Here is a 16,872-nt window from a genome sequence, read left to right as displayed (position 1 = left end):
CTTCGATGCTGAAAACACAATGTGTAAGATTTACCTCAAACTGCACCTAAAAGAAGCTTTGCTTGCAGCAACTTTTTTTATTTATTCAATTATTTTTGCTCTGTGACAGCAGATTTTGACTAAATTGTCGTGGAACTGCTCGAATTTAGAGGACAAAATTATGTGTCTTTTCAAAGTGTAGAAGGTGTGAGTTTAACAACAGTGTGCTCATCCAGAATAAAAGTGTAGTTTGATTCTTTCAGCTGTCACCTGCAGACTACACTTTCTTTGCTGTTGCCTTTTTTTTTCAATCACACATAATATTTTTCTTCTTAAATCTTAAATCTTTTATCTCATCGCCCTTTATTATTGGAATCGTGACAGCCCTAACTGCAGCGTCCCTGAATTAATAAGGTGTCAGTGGCAGAAAGCACGCCGGAATGTGCGTGCAAAAATAAATCACTTGTGAGAAGGGAACTTTTTCTTCCCTTTAGAAAAAAAGCCCGCACCGTCCGCCCCCTCATGTACAATGCTGGGAATAGTAACAGCACTGTGAGGCTGGGCTAAATATAGCAGCCAGTGAGTGTTAACATGTCAACTTCAGCAGGAGTGCAGAGAAGCGGCTGCTGCACGTGTGACCGCTGTGGATGTACACAGTTTCGCTATAAATACTAATTCGCCGTTCTCTCCGCTGCCGTGTTTTAGACACACGCCAAGCCCGGGGAGGGTTTACATGTGTGTGTACGCGAAAGCACGCTTTAATCCAGTAGGTCGCAAAAGACAAACGCAAATGGCCAAACAGGCAAGGATGGCTTGCCTTTTTTGGGCAATAAAGAGAACCTTTAGACCCTATAAGCACTATAACCAAGAAGCACGCATGAAATATTTGTAGACAAGGGAATGGCTTATACGCCTCACAACAGAACCAAAGTCGTGCTTTAGGATGTATAAGAGGGGCATATATCGATTTCTATGTTTCTCGCTTTTGGGCCCTTAGACCCCCCCCCCCCCCCAAAAAAAAAAGAAAAACAAAACAAAAAAAACAACAGCAACAATGAGTTCTTCTCAATCGAAGAGACTTGTGCAGCAAACCGTGTATTTATTTGTGATGGAAGGAGATTTAACTCCCCCCCCCCCCCCCAAACCCACCACCACCCAACTACGTTACGTAATCTAGCATGTGAATGTCAAGAGACAGCGGCTCGAGTAGAGACCGAGACAGAGAGAAAGGAAGAGAGAGAGAGAGAGTATTGGTCTATGCGTACAGCTCCCAAAACCCATACCGAGGGAACACTATGTGCTCTGTAGTCCCGTGAGACTTAATATGTAAGACACCCCTCGACCCCCGACCCCATCCCCTCACACGCGCACGGTCATGCGTGTCCACGTGGACACGACCTGGAGATTCCAACGGCACGGAAAGTATACCAACTAGAAATGACAGCAGCTGCACAGGTTTCTTCAGCGTTAAACTCATTTGTCTGTCCATTCACAGACTCCGCGGGAAGGAAAGAATTCTGTGAATGAGTGAGCGGGAATGGGATGAATGAATGAAATGAGTGAATGAAGAGCAGCGACAAAGAAGAAGAATAAGAACTAGGGGGCGCGCTTAGCTTATGTCCCTTTTAATGGCTTCTCTCTCTCTCTCTCTCTCTCTCTCTCTCTCTTTCTCGCCCCCCTCTCCTTTTCCTCCTGCAGAGGGAAGTGCGCCTGCACGGACCATAACCAAGCATGGAAAACAAACACATACAGTACACACACGACTGATGCTGAGGATGCCTAGCGTTATGTGTGTGTGTTTGTGGTGGTGGTGGTGTGTGTGTGACAGAGAGAGTGAGAGTGTGGGAGGGGGGTGTTCTATAAATAGCACTATAACTCTGCTTCCATTGACATCATTTAGGCAGGAGAGATGGAAAAATAAATAGGTGGCAGGGAAGGGAGGGGAGCAGAGGGTGCAGGGTTCCTTAATCTGGGCTTGAAATTCAAACAAAACCTGGCCAGCCATCCCTGTGTACACACTCTCAACAAAAAATGGTTCTACACAGTAAACATGGAAATGCATCTTCTGGTCTAGACTCTCCTTTGATTTTGGGCTTCATTAAGTTTTTGAACGAATCATTAGAACCAGAAACTTGAACTGCCGTCACCCAAATGTTACATGGATTATATGCTACCAATCATCTGCTTGGACCTGGCATAATAAATAAATAAATTGCGATATATATATTTTTTTAGATCCTCATTTATATCTTAATTTCACTTCAAATTCATACTCTTTTATACATTGTCGTCATTGTTTATTTATGTTTCGGGCATTTTTTTTAGACAGACCTATATCAAGCCGTCTTTCTATATTTGTGATGGTTGCAGTGCCTAAAGCATTGCAACCATCTTGCTAAGAATCTTTTGCAGCCCTCTTTTTTTCCATGTGCATGCTTGCTTTCATCTCTAGGGCACAATAGTAAACATCAGATCAAAACACCGACTGTTTCCTAGAGAGACTGCAGCCCCCAAGTTGAAATGGAAAGCCACGAGGCGATTGGGAGGCGACATCAAACAAATTAAAAGGACCTGTGTGTATACAATGGATACACAGCCATATACACACATAAGATCCAAGTGGAAAAGATGTGGGGCCATCACACACCCAAAGCTGATGTTTTTGGAAGGTATTATTGTTGACATGCCCTAAAAGGGGACAAGGCAGAGGGTTGAAGCTTTATAGGCTACAGTGAGAGAGTGGTCTTTTTATTTTGCTCAAGACTAACATTTCCTCTCAAACAGCCCGAGTCGTGTGTTTATGTTATTATGGAGGAGGAAAGGACAGCACACCGTTTTTTCCATGATTGGAGTGTCTTAGTCACACCCAGGATCACTCTCTGTCTTTCTATCACTGTCGTCAGCCTTGGCACTGACCCCTGAGTGCTGCGTGACTTCCACTGGTGCTGATGACGTCTTCTGTGATACATTTCTCCCCATGTGGGTTCCTCAACATGTCCTGTGATTACACATATCTGAGCCCCACATCCTGTACCTGTGACAATACTTCTTTCCATGTTGTTTCATTTTGGATTTCTTATTGGATGATGAAAGGAAACATTTCATGCGCACAGAGGTTGAAGGTTAGGTGCAGCTACAGAACCTCCAGAGCAAAGATTCCTAACCTCCTAAGACCCGAGCTCTTCCATTGCATACATTTGTAATTTATCTTTGATATTTGGGCATATTGGGACCCAATGAATGTAAAAACAAAGAATTACCAGATTTTTGTTTTTAAGAAAAATGAGAGCCACATATGAGGATATTTGTTTAACATTTTGATAGAACAGTGGCAGTATAATGTCCTCGTAAGTGGATATCAGGCCCTTCCAAAATTTTGTATTTTGGTCTAGACAACCCAAAATGTCATGTCCACATATGTGGAGGCCAGGTCCTAGGAGGTTAAGGACACTTAAGATGACCTATGTTTACTTGATAAACCATTAATCTGCCATTTCTTTTTGGTAGTAACTTAAGCTGCTTAATGACACATTCACAAATTTAGGTGAAGATATAAAATCTTTCTTCCCTGTTGAAGATCACATACTTCACCTTCCTCCTCCCAAATAGCACTTACACCTTTTTTTTTTTTTTTTTAGAATATTTGGCACACAGTTCTTACAAGATAAACCTAAGAATTGTAGTGTTAAATGGTTACAGTGTTTGAATTGTGTGCTTCTCAGTTCAAGATGATAAATCATAAGGTCTAATTCAGTTGTGATATTTTAGCCATGGTCTCTTGGTTTGCCTCTTTTTCTACCTCTTGTCATCACATTTGCCCTCGTTCATTTTTTCCTTCTCTTTCATGCTGACTTACTGAAGGCTGCGTGAATGGCAGAACAACCTTTCAGAGGAGACATGAGTCTAAAAATTCTTAAACATCATCTGTTTGCATTTGTGTGCTTTTTAGCCATGCATGTGTCATTGACGCAAAAGTTGGCCATTACTTTTGATATCCTTAATGTTGTATAATGACAACAAAGATAGCAGCTTGTTGTCAAAACTTACTGGAATTTCTACTGATGCTTAATGGAAATGTTGTTTTTGCCCTCTGTGCTGGTTAAAATGTCCCACTGAAAACAGGACAGTACCCTTTAGAGATCCAGCATCTTAAAGGATCTGTTAAGTGCTGACATTAACAACTGTCCTGTGGTTGCAGGCATACATTAAGAATTTAAGCCAAAGTTAAAACAGAGAAAACAATCAGTCTTATTTTAAAAGGAGTTGCCTAATTACATTGCTAAGCATCCTAACAGGCTGTAAAATTATTGTTAGTGAGACCCGTTTGTCTCTCTCTCCATCTGTCTTTCTGCATGGTGTTCCATCCTTGGACCTCGAGAGCTGCAGGTTAAATGGGGAAAAGGTTGTCAACATAGTCAGCTTGAGGCTGGAGGATATATTTAGACTGGAAAGACCAGAGGAAGGCAGGGAGAGACAGACAGGCAACAAGGAGGGAGAAATTCATTTTGACCCACTTTCTGAAGCTGTTACTACCTGTATATCTTCTGAATCATTTGTATTTGAATCAGTGTTCTGCTTATTTGTGCTCTAATTTATCCATGCCTATTTGTGTATTTGCGGTGACAGTGGCTAATAAGGGTATATGAAATTCAGTTTGAATTAGAGTTTATTTTTTGTGTCTCTCCCTCCCCTCTGTTTAGCACTCAGACATGAGGTGCCGGGTCTAGCGCTCAGCCCCAGTCATGGTGGTGAATGGGGGTAAAAATCTTCTAATAAAACATGCTGGCACATCTCATCCACACCTACCCACCAACCCCCCACCCCAAACGCCCCAACCCCAAACACTCATAAGCCCCACCCCTCTCTTCTTGCCAGCTGAATTAATCTGATACTATTTTTGAAAGACAGTGTTTCTAAGGGATACCTAATGACGCAATGACGTCAATGCAGGTCAATAGCACACTGCTGGAGAAGAGGACCAGGGAGGAGGAGAGAGAGCGAGAGAGAGCGAGAGAGGGAGAGAGAGAGAGAGAGAAGCACAGAGAAATGGAGAGGGAGAGAGAGAAAGGAGTGGAAGAGAGGTGCTTTCAGATCTCGTTGTCGAAACACCCAAGACAGTTCCCAGTGTTTTTACACTGATTGTTTCTCTCCTCCTGAATCATTTATTCATTTTTTATATACTTTTTTTTTTTTTTTTTGAAATTCCAATAACAGCACGAGCTTTCAGTCGGGCTTACCCTGCACCATTCATGCTTTCCGTCCCTGTCTGGAAGTAATTCACACACACGCAGACCAACGCACGCCTACGCATAGACAGTAAGAAAAAAAAGAGTCTTTGGCGTGAGGTGAATCGTGTGGCGCGCTTCCCCGAATGCGTGAAGTCCCCCTGATTTGGCGGGCTATTTCTATAATCAGGCGCACATTTGTAACTCTGTGCTCTTCCCCTCCTGTCCGGCTACCACCACCACCTTTATATTTCCAAACCCCTCACCCCTCCCCGAGACCATCCATCCAAACCCACCGTTCTTTTGAGCAGGGTCCTTGAATCCTGAATGCAAACACCAAATATTTTACCCTCCGACAACAACAGGGAGAGGACGCGCAACGGACTGACTTTCTCCATCCTGGCGAAGGAGGAGAGACTGTAGGCTGCCCTGTCCCCCTTTCTGCTCAAATCATGTATTCAAACAGAGTTTATAAAGACACAGAAAGCAAGAAATATTGCAGGTAAGTTTTTTTCTGTTATTTGTTGCGCGAAACCCAATTCGTGGGCAGCTAGTTAGGGAAGTTTGCAGCCTGACCGTGCTTGGATATTTTGGGACTTAGTCCCCCCCATCATAACCGGTTGATCTGAAGACGAAGGTAACAGCATTCTCACGAGACGTTCTGTAGTGGCAGGGAACGCCATCCAAAGTGAGGTTCGCCTTCACTCGGACTCAAAAAAAGACCGCAATGTTAAGTGGGTATGCAGATCATTTAAGAGGACGTATTCATTGTTGCCTATCCGTTTACATTCTGCTTGTAGTCGTGAATGTTTGCCCGCTAAAGCTTAACCTCACCACTGCTTGTCTTTATTCCCTGCAAAGGGGATACTCAGCGCGACTTTTTTAAGGGTCATTGCAGGGGATGCCGTTGGGTGTCTGCGCACTGATAACTTTGGGAACGTTCAGAATAGGGTATTAAAAATAGCAGTGAGACGGGGTTTTTTTTTGGTTGTGTCTGTGTGTGCATACTGGCAGCAGATGGGATTTTGCAAACACTCAAAGAGAGCGGGCTGCGGTAATGCGTAGGAGTATTCACGTGTTGGGGATCCTCTGCTTCAGGCTGCCTGATCTACTGAGATGCCTAGTAACTACTAAGAGATAGAAAGAGAAGGAAACTTTGGGAAAAATCACTTTTTTCCCAAGGCCGTGTTTACATCATCTGTATATATTTATAGATTTTTCTTTTACGGCCTCAACAACGGCGCTCTCCCCCGTCGTGACAAAGAAGTAGAACTGCATGGTAGATGCTCATTCATGAGTATTCGTTATAAACTTATAGGTTAGGCGTCCTTAGTCCTCCCCTTGTAAACAACTTTCTGCAGCGGACTTGCGTCAGCCCACACGTGTCGCCAGCTGCCTCGGAGGTACATGCTGTCTTCTTTTCTTTCATGGCCGCGATATAACCGCATTTGTTAGTCCCGTGAGTCTCAAAATGCTACTTGCATTCGCCGGAGCAACATAAGGTGGCGTCGTTATAAAACTCAAGTCTGGGAGGGAAGTTAGAAGATTCAGCAGAACAGGCAGGTTGAGCTGCCCTCACATGGCTCAAACAGCGACTGAGCTGTTCAGCACCACGGAGAGCTCCCTGTTCGTTTACACACTCACATCCTAAGGTAAATTAGAAACTGTGCTGCGGTGGTCCAAAATGTTTAATGACGTGAAAATAAACGTATAAGGCTGTTTTATTTTCTATAGTTTGTTATTACTTCTTTGATGCTGTGAAAACGAATATTTTAAAGTTGTGCCAGTGCGGAGAGGTTGTTACAGGTTGATGATAAGTTTACCTCGTACAAAAAGCGGTAATCGGAAACTGAATCAGTAAGTATTTTGTGTAACATTTGGCTTCAAGTCAGCACCACTTCACCTACGTTCATTTGTGTACACATTTTGAGTATCCTTGACAAAAACTTGCCACAGTTACTCTGTGGTTTCAAACTGTCATAGATCACAGTTCTCTGGATGCCACACCATCGGTGCCAGGACTTTTATTTCTTCTGGTTGCCGAAGATAGTTCTTTATATTCTTGACTTTATAGTTGAACTCGTTGGCATGCGGGGGAAAAATGACTCGACGAAAACTGCTTAGAAGCAGCTAATCGCCTCGAGTGGCTAAAACCGCTGCACAGTACTGTTCTTTTGCCTTAAAGGTAGTTTAAAAGTGAATCTTTTGTACTTTGTGCTGGTGTGGCCGGTAAAATTGAGAAATCCGTTTGACAGACTTGGTGTACAAAGATCTTTGTGTGGTTTTTGCAGAAGACACACCTCCTGCCTGTGTCGGAGTAGTTGTGATAGTGAAAGGAACAGAAGGATGTGCAGTACCTTCTCGTTGTGATGTGAACTCGGACAAAACGTGTGCTGTGTCTTGGTTTTCGATGGAGTCAGGAGTGCCGGTTTTTTTTAAATTTTATTTTATTTTTTAATTTTTTTGGAAGGGTGGAGGTGGTGGGGGGTAGACAAAGTTTAGGTTAAAATTAAAGGAGGCTCTTTGGTTGGGTTTGTCGACACCACGCGGTGATCACCGTGCACTGCGCTGGCAAACCTTGGCTTCATCTCCCACTGACACTGCTTATTCCTTGATTGAATGATTGCAGACCACTGTATGTGCACATACGTGCTTGCATGTAGTGTAGCCAATGTTTGTTTTGCGTGAGCTAAATCAGATATTTACTTGCTGTGTCATGTTTTATGCTCATACATTTGTGATAAGAGCCAAAGAGACTACAAAATACGCAAAGAATAAAACTCCTTTTCTTATTTTTTGATTACTCGGGGTGCATTTTTGTCATCTTGGTATTCAGGATATCCTAAATCCCTTCTCTGAGCGTGTCCCTATACATGCATTCGCCAGCAGTCACGGACATACAGTTGGCCTACAGGCAGGGATAAAAATAGCACAAACCGATGCGACGGGCGCAGCCCTTTTCTCTTTCAGAGCCGACTTTTCTAGGTAGCTGCCACTCAGTTGGTACTCACTGCCTTCATTTCTAAAACCCTAGCACCATCCACCATAGGCCAGCCCGCCCCATCGGATAAAGTCTCGTGAATGTCCACGCGGCATGAGTGCAGATGGACAGCCTGGTGCGCGTAAAGAGGGTCTTACAGTAAAGATGTTATAGATACAGAAGAGGGCTGGGAGAGAGACTGAGCATACTGTGGAGGGAGGTTTGTTTGTACGCCTTTGCACCGACAAGTGTGCACTCCCGGGGGTTTATTCCGTGGGTGAGCGGGGTCTGGTGTGTGGGCACGACCGGTGGAAAACAGGAGATTAAGGTTGTGTTTTCCTCTCCTTTGCCGTAGAGATACGGGTGTTTTGCCCGCCAAATGCACTGGATGCTGCGATATAAATTCTCCAAGACCAAAACAGCACCGACACTTGGTGTGTGGGGAGGGGGGAGACATGGGTGGGAGGAGGGTGGCTGGAAAGCCAGATGCTTAGAGGAGGGTTTTCACCAAGAGATAACCTACTCTAAAGCTGCAGTTTCCACGAGTCCATACCATATTACCCACCAGTATACCAGTAGTACCAGTGTTTTATCACTCATATTTTTCCTTCCACATGGCAAATTTTCGAAGAGAGCTGATGACAGAAAGGCAGCCTTTAATCAGACTCTCCGGGCTGTAAAGTGAGAGAATCTGAACGTGACGTCAATGCCTAGTAACTGACGCAGCCCTTCAAAAAAAGAAAAGAAAAAAAGGCTTTTTATTTATTATTTTTCGTCTTCTCGTCAGCAAAGCTTAATTATTAAATATAAGACTGCTATGTCGTATGTCGACTAAAAGAAAAAATAAAATCCTTCAGGGACCGCCGGGCAGTCCGTGCTGATCAGCATTTGGACCTATTTAGCGTTCATGAGTTTCAGCTGCTGAAGTGACACTGGGACGAGAAGATTCTGAAGAGGGCGACAAGACATCAAATATTGTCGATGGTAATGGCAGCGTCGACGAGTTCCAGATTTTAGTTGTTAGGTGGTGAAAGTGGCGTGTTTTAAGGAAGAGACGGACGTGGCGGTGCTGTTGAAGGCACGCTGGGTTGAGAGGGGGGAAAAAAGAAAAAAAAATCACTGCAATGATGCAACGGAGGGGACTCGGGGATCTTTGCAGAGTTGGAGAAGCAAAATTAATTTCCATTACATGCTCTTCACGTAAAGATCCCAAGCAGTGCCTTTTTTTGTGGGTGTTTTTTTTCTTCTCCTTCCTCGTACTGTGACCTAAAAATAGCATCATAGTTTTGATCGTGCGCCAGAAATAGACAGACGGGTATCACTTGTATAAAAAGGAGGCGATCCTGAGCAAACTTGGACGTGCCACTGTAAGCCTACATAACAACAAATGGAGGACTTAATCTGTTGCATTTCTACCAGACTCTTGTTGCGGCTTCTTCTTTTTTTCCCCCTCCCTTTACTAAAATCTCAGTTCTTGTCTTTCTCTTTCTGCAGTGTCGAACAAGGACGTGACTGCAAACTGGTGAGTGAGACGTTTGCACACACACTTATTTAATTCCGTGTACTTTTTGTTGTGTGGTAATTGCTTGTGCATGCTGCCGAGTGTCTGTGCGGTCTATATTCCTCCAATTTTGCCTTACACTATGGCTCATGCACAAAAAATAAAACTTACAAAAAAAAAACAAAACACCTTAACTTACGGTCCTACGCATGGATTTTGCTGGCATGCTTTACTAGCCATGTTTGATTGTAGAGCCGAAGCAACCCTTCCTGCAGAGTAGGAATCACCCCTTTTAGTAAATAAGCTAGTGCAAAAACTCCCTTTGTCTATTGGCGCTGTTGAGTCTCTATCACATATTTATTTTATTCCCTCCCATCTCTATGCTTAACCGCGAAAGCGAGGGGAACCCTTCTCTGATGAGCGCTTAAGGACGCCTTTCCCCCGTCTTCTCCCCCCCCCCCCCCCTCTTTTTTTTTTTTTTTTTAAAGAGGAATCTTACTGACAGAAAAGCGACGCTGGAAGAGGAGGGAGTGATGAGAAGGAGCTGTTGCTGCAGCAGAGACCAGGCACACCGCATGGGGAAACCCGGGAGCTGTCCAGCAGCAATGGTGCTGAAACCACACCAAGTGGCAGTAGTGGGCTGTTGCTGGTGTGCTTCACTGTATGTGCGTTTGTATGGATGCGTGTGTATGTTAAGGGGGCTTGTTGGTGTTGATCCCGGCAGCCAGAAGCTTTGTTTACTCCTGTTTGGAAACCAGGAGTTCGTATACTGAGCGAATCCTCTTTCCTGGAAAGGGGAAGTATTGAAGCACCCCACCTTATCTAAGTTGCCCGAATCTGCTAATGAGGGACACTCGCGCCCCCCCCCCCCCCCCCCCAAAAAAAAAAAAAAAAAAAGATGGTTCTAATATAGTTCTTCCCGCCTGTATAGTTTGAACTGCCTCGACGGATGCCATGGGCAGAGAGAAGGAGAGAAAGAGGTACAGCCGGACTGACTTGGATCAGCTCTTCTCCTGCTGGCGTCAGCCTCGTGATTTCCTGGCGTGCCAGTCAAAATCATAAAGGATATATTCTCGCATCTCGCATCCCTACCAATCCAGCGGTTTGAACTGAAAGAGTTTACAGTGCTCTTAAGAGCAGTTGCGAAATAGCTGAGGGTTTTCTGTGGGGTTTTTTTCCTTTCTTTTTTTGAGAGCTCTTCTCACGATAACTTTTCATCCCGGCGAGGGCTTCTATTAGAGTCATCTACTCCACGACAAACTGTGAAGGAATCAGTCCGTTTCGTTTAAGGTAGCTGTGTTAAATTAGCGAACGGAAAGATCACAACAAGGCTACAGGCGTCTGCACAGCTCTGCAGCCCGACTGGGGACTCGACGAGCGCGCTCACCCCGAGTCTGTGCACGACTTTGGCCAATTTCCTCAGTACATTTGCATTCTGGCTAAAGAGCTACAGTGGATTAAAACGAGCAAACAAACAAAAAATAACAAAACAGATAAAAATCAACCAGCCACCGGTATTTGTCATACAAAAATCCCGTTCACCTGCGATACACTGCTCCACCTCTCCAAACCCCCCAAAAAGAAATTCTCATCAATTCTGTCGTTCTTCTTCGGCCAAAACCCGCAAATACGCACTCGAGGGACCATATTTTGCTCAATAATTCAACGCCAAGAGTGTAATTTCGGTGAAAAAAACACGGATTCCCGAGTCGTGACTGCTAAAGTGAGTAATGTGCGCGTTGGCTGCGTCAAGAGAGGCAGTCACTGTGCAGTGCAGACGGTGGGGGAGAATCGTGACTGACTGGGTTGCAAATGAAAAGACCACCCAATAAAAAAATATCTACACCGGGAGGAGGGGAGGGTGGGGGTAGGGGTGGGGTAGAGGGCGCTTGGCGAGAGGGAAGAGGATAGGAGTCTGGGGTTGGATTTGCACTAACCATTGCCCCCCCCCCCGAAATTCCAAATACCTCCTTTCTCCATAAGCGTGTGATTAGTGTGTGCTTGCTGGGATGCTGGGAGCCAAGTTGAATACAGACCAGTGTCATCAGTGATAGTGGGGCGGTGAAGATATGGGGGGGGGGGGGGGGGGGGGGGGGGGTATACAGTAACTTCCAGGTGCATGGAGTTGAGGGGGTTATGTAGAAAGGGGGGTGGGAAGGGGGTGCACTGCAGCTGCATCTGAGAAAAAAAACAAATTAAACATGGAACTTTTCCAGGGAAAAGAGGTAAGTTGTTCTTTTCATTTTATTTGTCCTTCCTCTAAAACGAAGATCATTAAAGATTCTTTCAACTTTTTGTATGTGTGAGGACGAGTGGTTTACGGTCGTGATTAACTCTTTGACTCCTGACGCCATGCTCAGCAACGTGTTGTTGTTTTTGTTAAGTGAAACATTTGTTGCTGTGTGAGTTGTGAACTACTGCAGTGAATCGCATGCCATGTGGTTATTGTCATGTTCGCTTCCCACCTGTAAATGACTGAAGGATCGTAGGGACTGAATTTGTTACACGGAGCCCCCCGTGTCGGTTTTTGCAGTGGTACCCTCCGGTGAACTCTGTAGGTGACCATGAGTCGCCTCAGATGCTACTTGCTAAGATGTGACGCGATGTAGAGGGCTGTACAAAGCTTGTTCGCACTTGTCCGAAGTCCGGTTGCTATTATTATTAGCTTTGTTTCTGTACCATATTTTCGTTTGTGTGCATTCCCTCATTATTTTGTATACAGCTTGTAGCTGGCGCGTAAGGAAAGTCCAGGATGCCTTTACTTCTAATGAGGTGAAAATAGCTCATTTTTGTTGTCACGTGTCATGTTTATTATTATCGTCAGCGTTTGATACGTTTGTTATTTATCACACTATAAAACGCGTGGAGCGACGGTTGTTTTCGCAGTCTCGTTAGAGGCTCTGCAAACGCAAAAAGGCTGAAAAATAGAAACTGCTAACACTGACATAGTCGCATCGGAGTCGTAGATCCTAATATAAATGCATATATCCAAAGTATAAACTCTGCCATAGACCACAATTTGGTTAGCCATCTTTTTTTTTCTTTTCTTTTTTTTTTTTTTTTCAAAAAGGGGGGTCCCTATGTGAGCGAGACGCCGATTGGCTGATGACGAGGTTTAGTTTGCTCCAATAAGATCCCTCCCTGCTCTCTATTTATTGCCAGCAGTTTACAGCCTTGCTCCCTCCTCACCAAGCGCTCTGGAGCGGCTGCAGAGCGCCAGCGCTTCACTATAGGGAGACACACCACGGACCAGGGAATATAATACAGAGCACACTGACAACAAAACGCATCGATGCACAGCTCCCGTGGATCACACGGGCTTTGCACATCCGAGCGTTTGGATAAAAAAAATTATAGCAAATAGGAGAAAATATGAAAGAAACAGTAAGAGGGGAAGGGGAGAGGAGAAAGGATTGGTTGAGAGACGAGAAGGGAGATAGAGGAGGATTTAAACTGGAGGAGTGGGGAATCAGAGCGAAAGGACCTTGGACAGCTCTCAGTTGCAGCAACCGCCTTGGCATCCGGAGACCCCCCTCTTTCCACTGTCTTTCTTTCTTTCATCCTTTCTCTTCCTAATGTGTGTGTGCGTGTGTCTCTGCGTGTGTGTGTGTATGTTGGAAGGATACACTCGCCTCGGGTTTCCGAAGGCTGGAGATATAATCAACCGAGTCGGGATGGGAGATAAATTCACGGAAGCAGAGAGCAGAGGTGTCACGGAGTCTCCGTAGGACGGCAGCAGCAGTAGCAGCAGCAGATAATGTCCTTCACGAATCTTTTTGCGGTCTGGGCTTGCTGTTCATAACTATTAATCTGGGAAGCCCTTACCCCAAAAAGCATTTGCGGAGGGCGCAATCGCCGCGCCGAGACACCGACATCAGAAGACAGCACTCTGGAATTTTACAATCTTTCCTTTTAAGGGACTTCTTTTATTTTTTCTACTCAGATTTTCCTTTTGGTTCATATTTGTCTTTATTTACTCTTATCGTTTTTATCATTGCCACGGCTGTGGGGGTTTTGTTCTGTTTGTTTTTTCAGCTCTAAGTGTGTCTTTTTTTCGTAGTCAACAGTTTTCTTCTTTGTTAGAAATTGTGTCGAAGCTCTGCAGCCACGTCGCACCCAAGTTTTCTTCAAACTCTTGCGTGCCTTTGTGCTCATAAAACAAAATAAATAATACAATTTTGGTAACAAACATTTCGGCGGACCCCAAACTTCGAGCAGTGTAACATCAAGTCATTATTTCAGCCAAACACACCCAAACCCAACCCCGTCGGCCACGCTGAACAAGTGACAGCGGGCCCAGCAGTGCAAAGTGTAAACACGGGGAGACCCTTGCAAGTTGCACGTGGAGGTGTGTGTGTGTGTGTGTGTGTGTGTGTGTTTTGGAGGGTGTGGTGCTTGGACGTCACTGAACCCCTAACTCCCTTCAAAAAAGAAACTGTGGGAAACATTCAAACACACACACACACACACACACACACACACACACACACACACACACACACACACACACACACACACACACACACACACACCTGTAAGCAAAGTGCATATGCAAGGGATTCCCCAACAAGACCATCCAAACTGGCAGATGGAGAGGAATAAGGAACAGCTGCATCCCTGTCTCATACACGTAGTTACTCTGTGTGTGTAGCGTCCGTGAACATTCAAACAGCCTTCTCTTTAACACACACACACACGCACACACACACACACACACTGAAAATGCACGTGTCTCCCTCACAGTTTTGTGAATAGTAGTTAATCCACCTCAAGCATCGCCCACCACTGTTCCCCTGTCAACGTTCCCCACAAAGAGCACACAGAGAGCCGGCCACGAACACGTCCTTCCAGTACGAACCAACAGATTACAAACAAAAAATAAAAAGATGAAAAATATCAACTTTAGTCTCGTCAGCTTAGCGACTGGGTCATTATACTGCCAACTTCAGTAGCACGAAACTATGGCTCATGAAGCTTCGTGTGAATGCAGTGAGTGATTTCTGCAGCAAAAGTAGTCATGGCGATGAAAATAAAAGCAAGACATGAGCACCAGCTCTTTCAGAAGACACAGTAAAAAGAACGAAAGTAGATTCAATTCATTTTAGGGCGGAGAAGAAAAAAACACATGCGACTTTGTGCCCTGTTTCCTCTCTGCTGTCCCATCACAGGTAAAGGGAATGAAAAGTGTGAATGATCAAAATCAAGTGTACTAATGATCCTAATAAATAAACATTTCCGCGTATTTGCAGTACAGATCCACAGAGCAGCAAGTGTAACCCTAGAATGGAAAAAACGGTTGGCTAAATGTGCTGAGTCCCACTTACGCTGACAGGAAAATATAGTTTCAAAAAACGGGGAAAAAAGTGTAGATCAGGGAACAAAAACGACGTAATCACAAAGCGCTCAGATGCGGCCCCCGTGTCTTTTGGCTAAAAACGCAGAGTTCCCAGAAAAATGAACTGAGATGGGGGTGGGGGGGAGGAAAAAAGTTCGTGACGTACTAGATAACCCACCGTGTAAAAATACATTTCCCAGAACATGTTTCTAATTTCGAGAGTGACGTGTGACCCAACTCTTGAGCAACGCAGAGATCTCAACGAGGCACTCTTTAGATAATCCAAATTATCTAAAGAGTGTAAAACATAGAGCAGGGATTAATGAACTGGCAATAAAGTGTAAGAAAGCATAAACACGTATTGAAACGACCACAGAGATTACGTAAAACAAAAAAAGCGTGACCTCTGACCCTCGGACTCGCCTTCCGTTTTTCTGCCTTAATAGCCATAATGATAAAAAGCCACACCTGTCTACAAGAATACAGGGCACTGGCTTGTCTCCTGCTTTCTGGGTGGGGATGTGAATGAAAACTTATCTTGGCACCTTTCAAAGGTGGCTTAATTACTGAATATTTACTGCGAGGATTCGCGTCATTTCAGCGCGTAAAAGCAGTTTTCTCAATGGTTTGTGGTGGTGCGTCTGATGATAAGTTGCCTCCCCTCCCCCAGTCCCCAAATCCCCCGTTCACATTATGTCTTCCGTCTGTCCCTTTAGGCCTGCGAACTTTTAGACGATTAAGTCTCATAATGTGAGCTTTGTCCATTTGTCTTGCAGGAGAGAACAATGACAACATGAGTGAAGATGGAAACGGGGTGACTTAGGAGCTCAGGTGGACTTGACTGCTGCTGCTGGAGCCTTCAGCTGGGCGCCGGTGAGAAAAGGTGACCTACGATTTGGATGTATGCACCGAGGATCGACTGAAAGAGGGACCGACCGATCGACCTTCCTTCCTCCCTCTTTCCTCTGTTCTCCCTCACCTTCTCTCTCTCTCTTCTCCATCTTGAGACAGGTAATTGCACGGGCTGAAATGTGTTTGAGGATGACGTCAAACACAAATCACCCTTCAAATTGTGTTTCGCGTAAGGCTCGTAATGACAGCTCGGTGCATGTGAGCAAGAGTTGTGTTTGTGTAGGGTCTCGTGCTTCTAGATTTCTATCATTTATATGTTAAAGTTATCATGGAGCTTTAAGTCAAATGGAAAATAATTGCCGTGATCTTGTAATTTATTGAGAAGCTGGAAGTAGCACACTGTAAATTTGCACTATACATCTGCATTGTACTTTGTGTATTAGTGAGTTAGTGGTTTTTCGTGTTTTAGTTTTTGCTTTTTTTCTGTTTAATCTGTCACACGGGTCCGTCGTGCTTTTTAGTTATATCACCTCTATATGTGCAATAGTATGAAAGAAGCCCATGCGCAAGTTTTAGCTGTCAGTCTGATGTTGTAATTGTAGAGTTCACGTGGTTTCAAGAGAACCGATTAGATACTCAGTGGTATTTGTGGTATGGGTTTCACAGTTGGATGTCAAAGTATATGATGAGCATTTGCTTGTTTGTAATGTCTTTTATTTTTTTCTATCATAATCTATATTGGAGTTGGTGTGAGCGTGGGTGTGCTTTAATCCTGTCTATAACTTGCACTGTATCTAGCTCATACTGTATGTTTTTGGCACCAGAAGATGTAAATTCTTACCTGCTATGTCACCTCTCATTGTGAGTCATCATATCGTACACAGTTCAGGCAACACCTTGGCATCATGTTAGATTTACTTGCCTTTGTAATAACTCTGTAAAGAGAGGGGCAAAAAGGTGTCATCCAGCTTCTGAAAATTCATTGTTATTGTTGAAGTTA

General features: G+C 44.4%; 1 long non-coding RNA gene across 12 annotated transcripts in view; it reads left to right on the top strand.

Moving 5' to 3' along the window:
• The first annotated feature begins 5,337 nt into the window (after positions 1-5,337).
• Positions 5,338-16,872, top strand: part of LOC102785644 (uncharacterized) — a 51,496-nt gene continuing 39,961 nt past the window's right edge. For 3 of the 12 annotated variants that reach the window (XR_015719257.1, XR_015719256.1, XR_015719255.1), the window contains exons 1-4: positions 5,338-5,706; positions 9,679-9,706; positions 10,174-10,350; positions 15,797-16,031. This is a non-coding gene — a long non-coding RNA (uncharacterized LOC102785644). Of the gene's footprint in view, positions 5,707-6,535; positions 6,857-8,922; positions 9,169-9,451; positions 9,552-9,678; positions 9,707-10,173; positions 10,351-11,825; positions 11,911-15,796; positions 16,032-16,872 lie in introns of those variants that run through there. The other 9 variants (XR_015719258.1, XR_015719260.1, XR_015719259.1 and 6 more) reach the window with 9 other exon arrangements.

The sequence above is a fragment of the Neolamprologus brichardi genome, chromosome 7 (assembly GCF_056152115.1).
Source record: "Neolamprologus brichardi isolate AB-2024 chromosome 7, ASM5615211v1, whole genome shotgun sequence".
NCBI lineage: Eukaryota > Metazoa > Chordata > Actinopteri > Cichliformes > Cichlidae > Neolamprologus > Neolamprologus brichardi.
The sequence above is the reverse complement of the archived record's forward strand: the minus strand, read 5'-3'. Positions and strand labels throughout refer to the sequence as shown.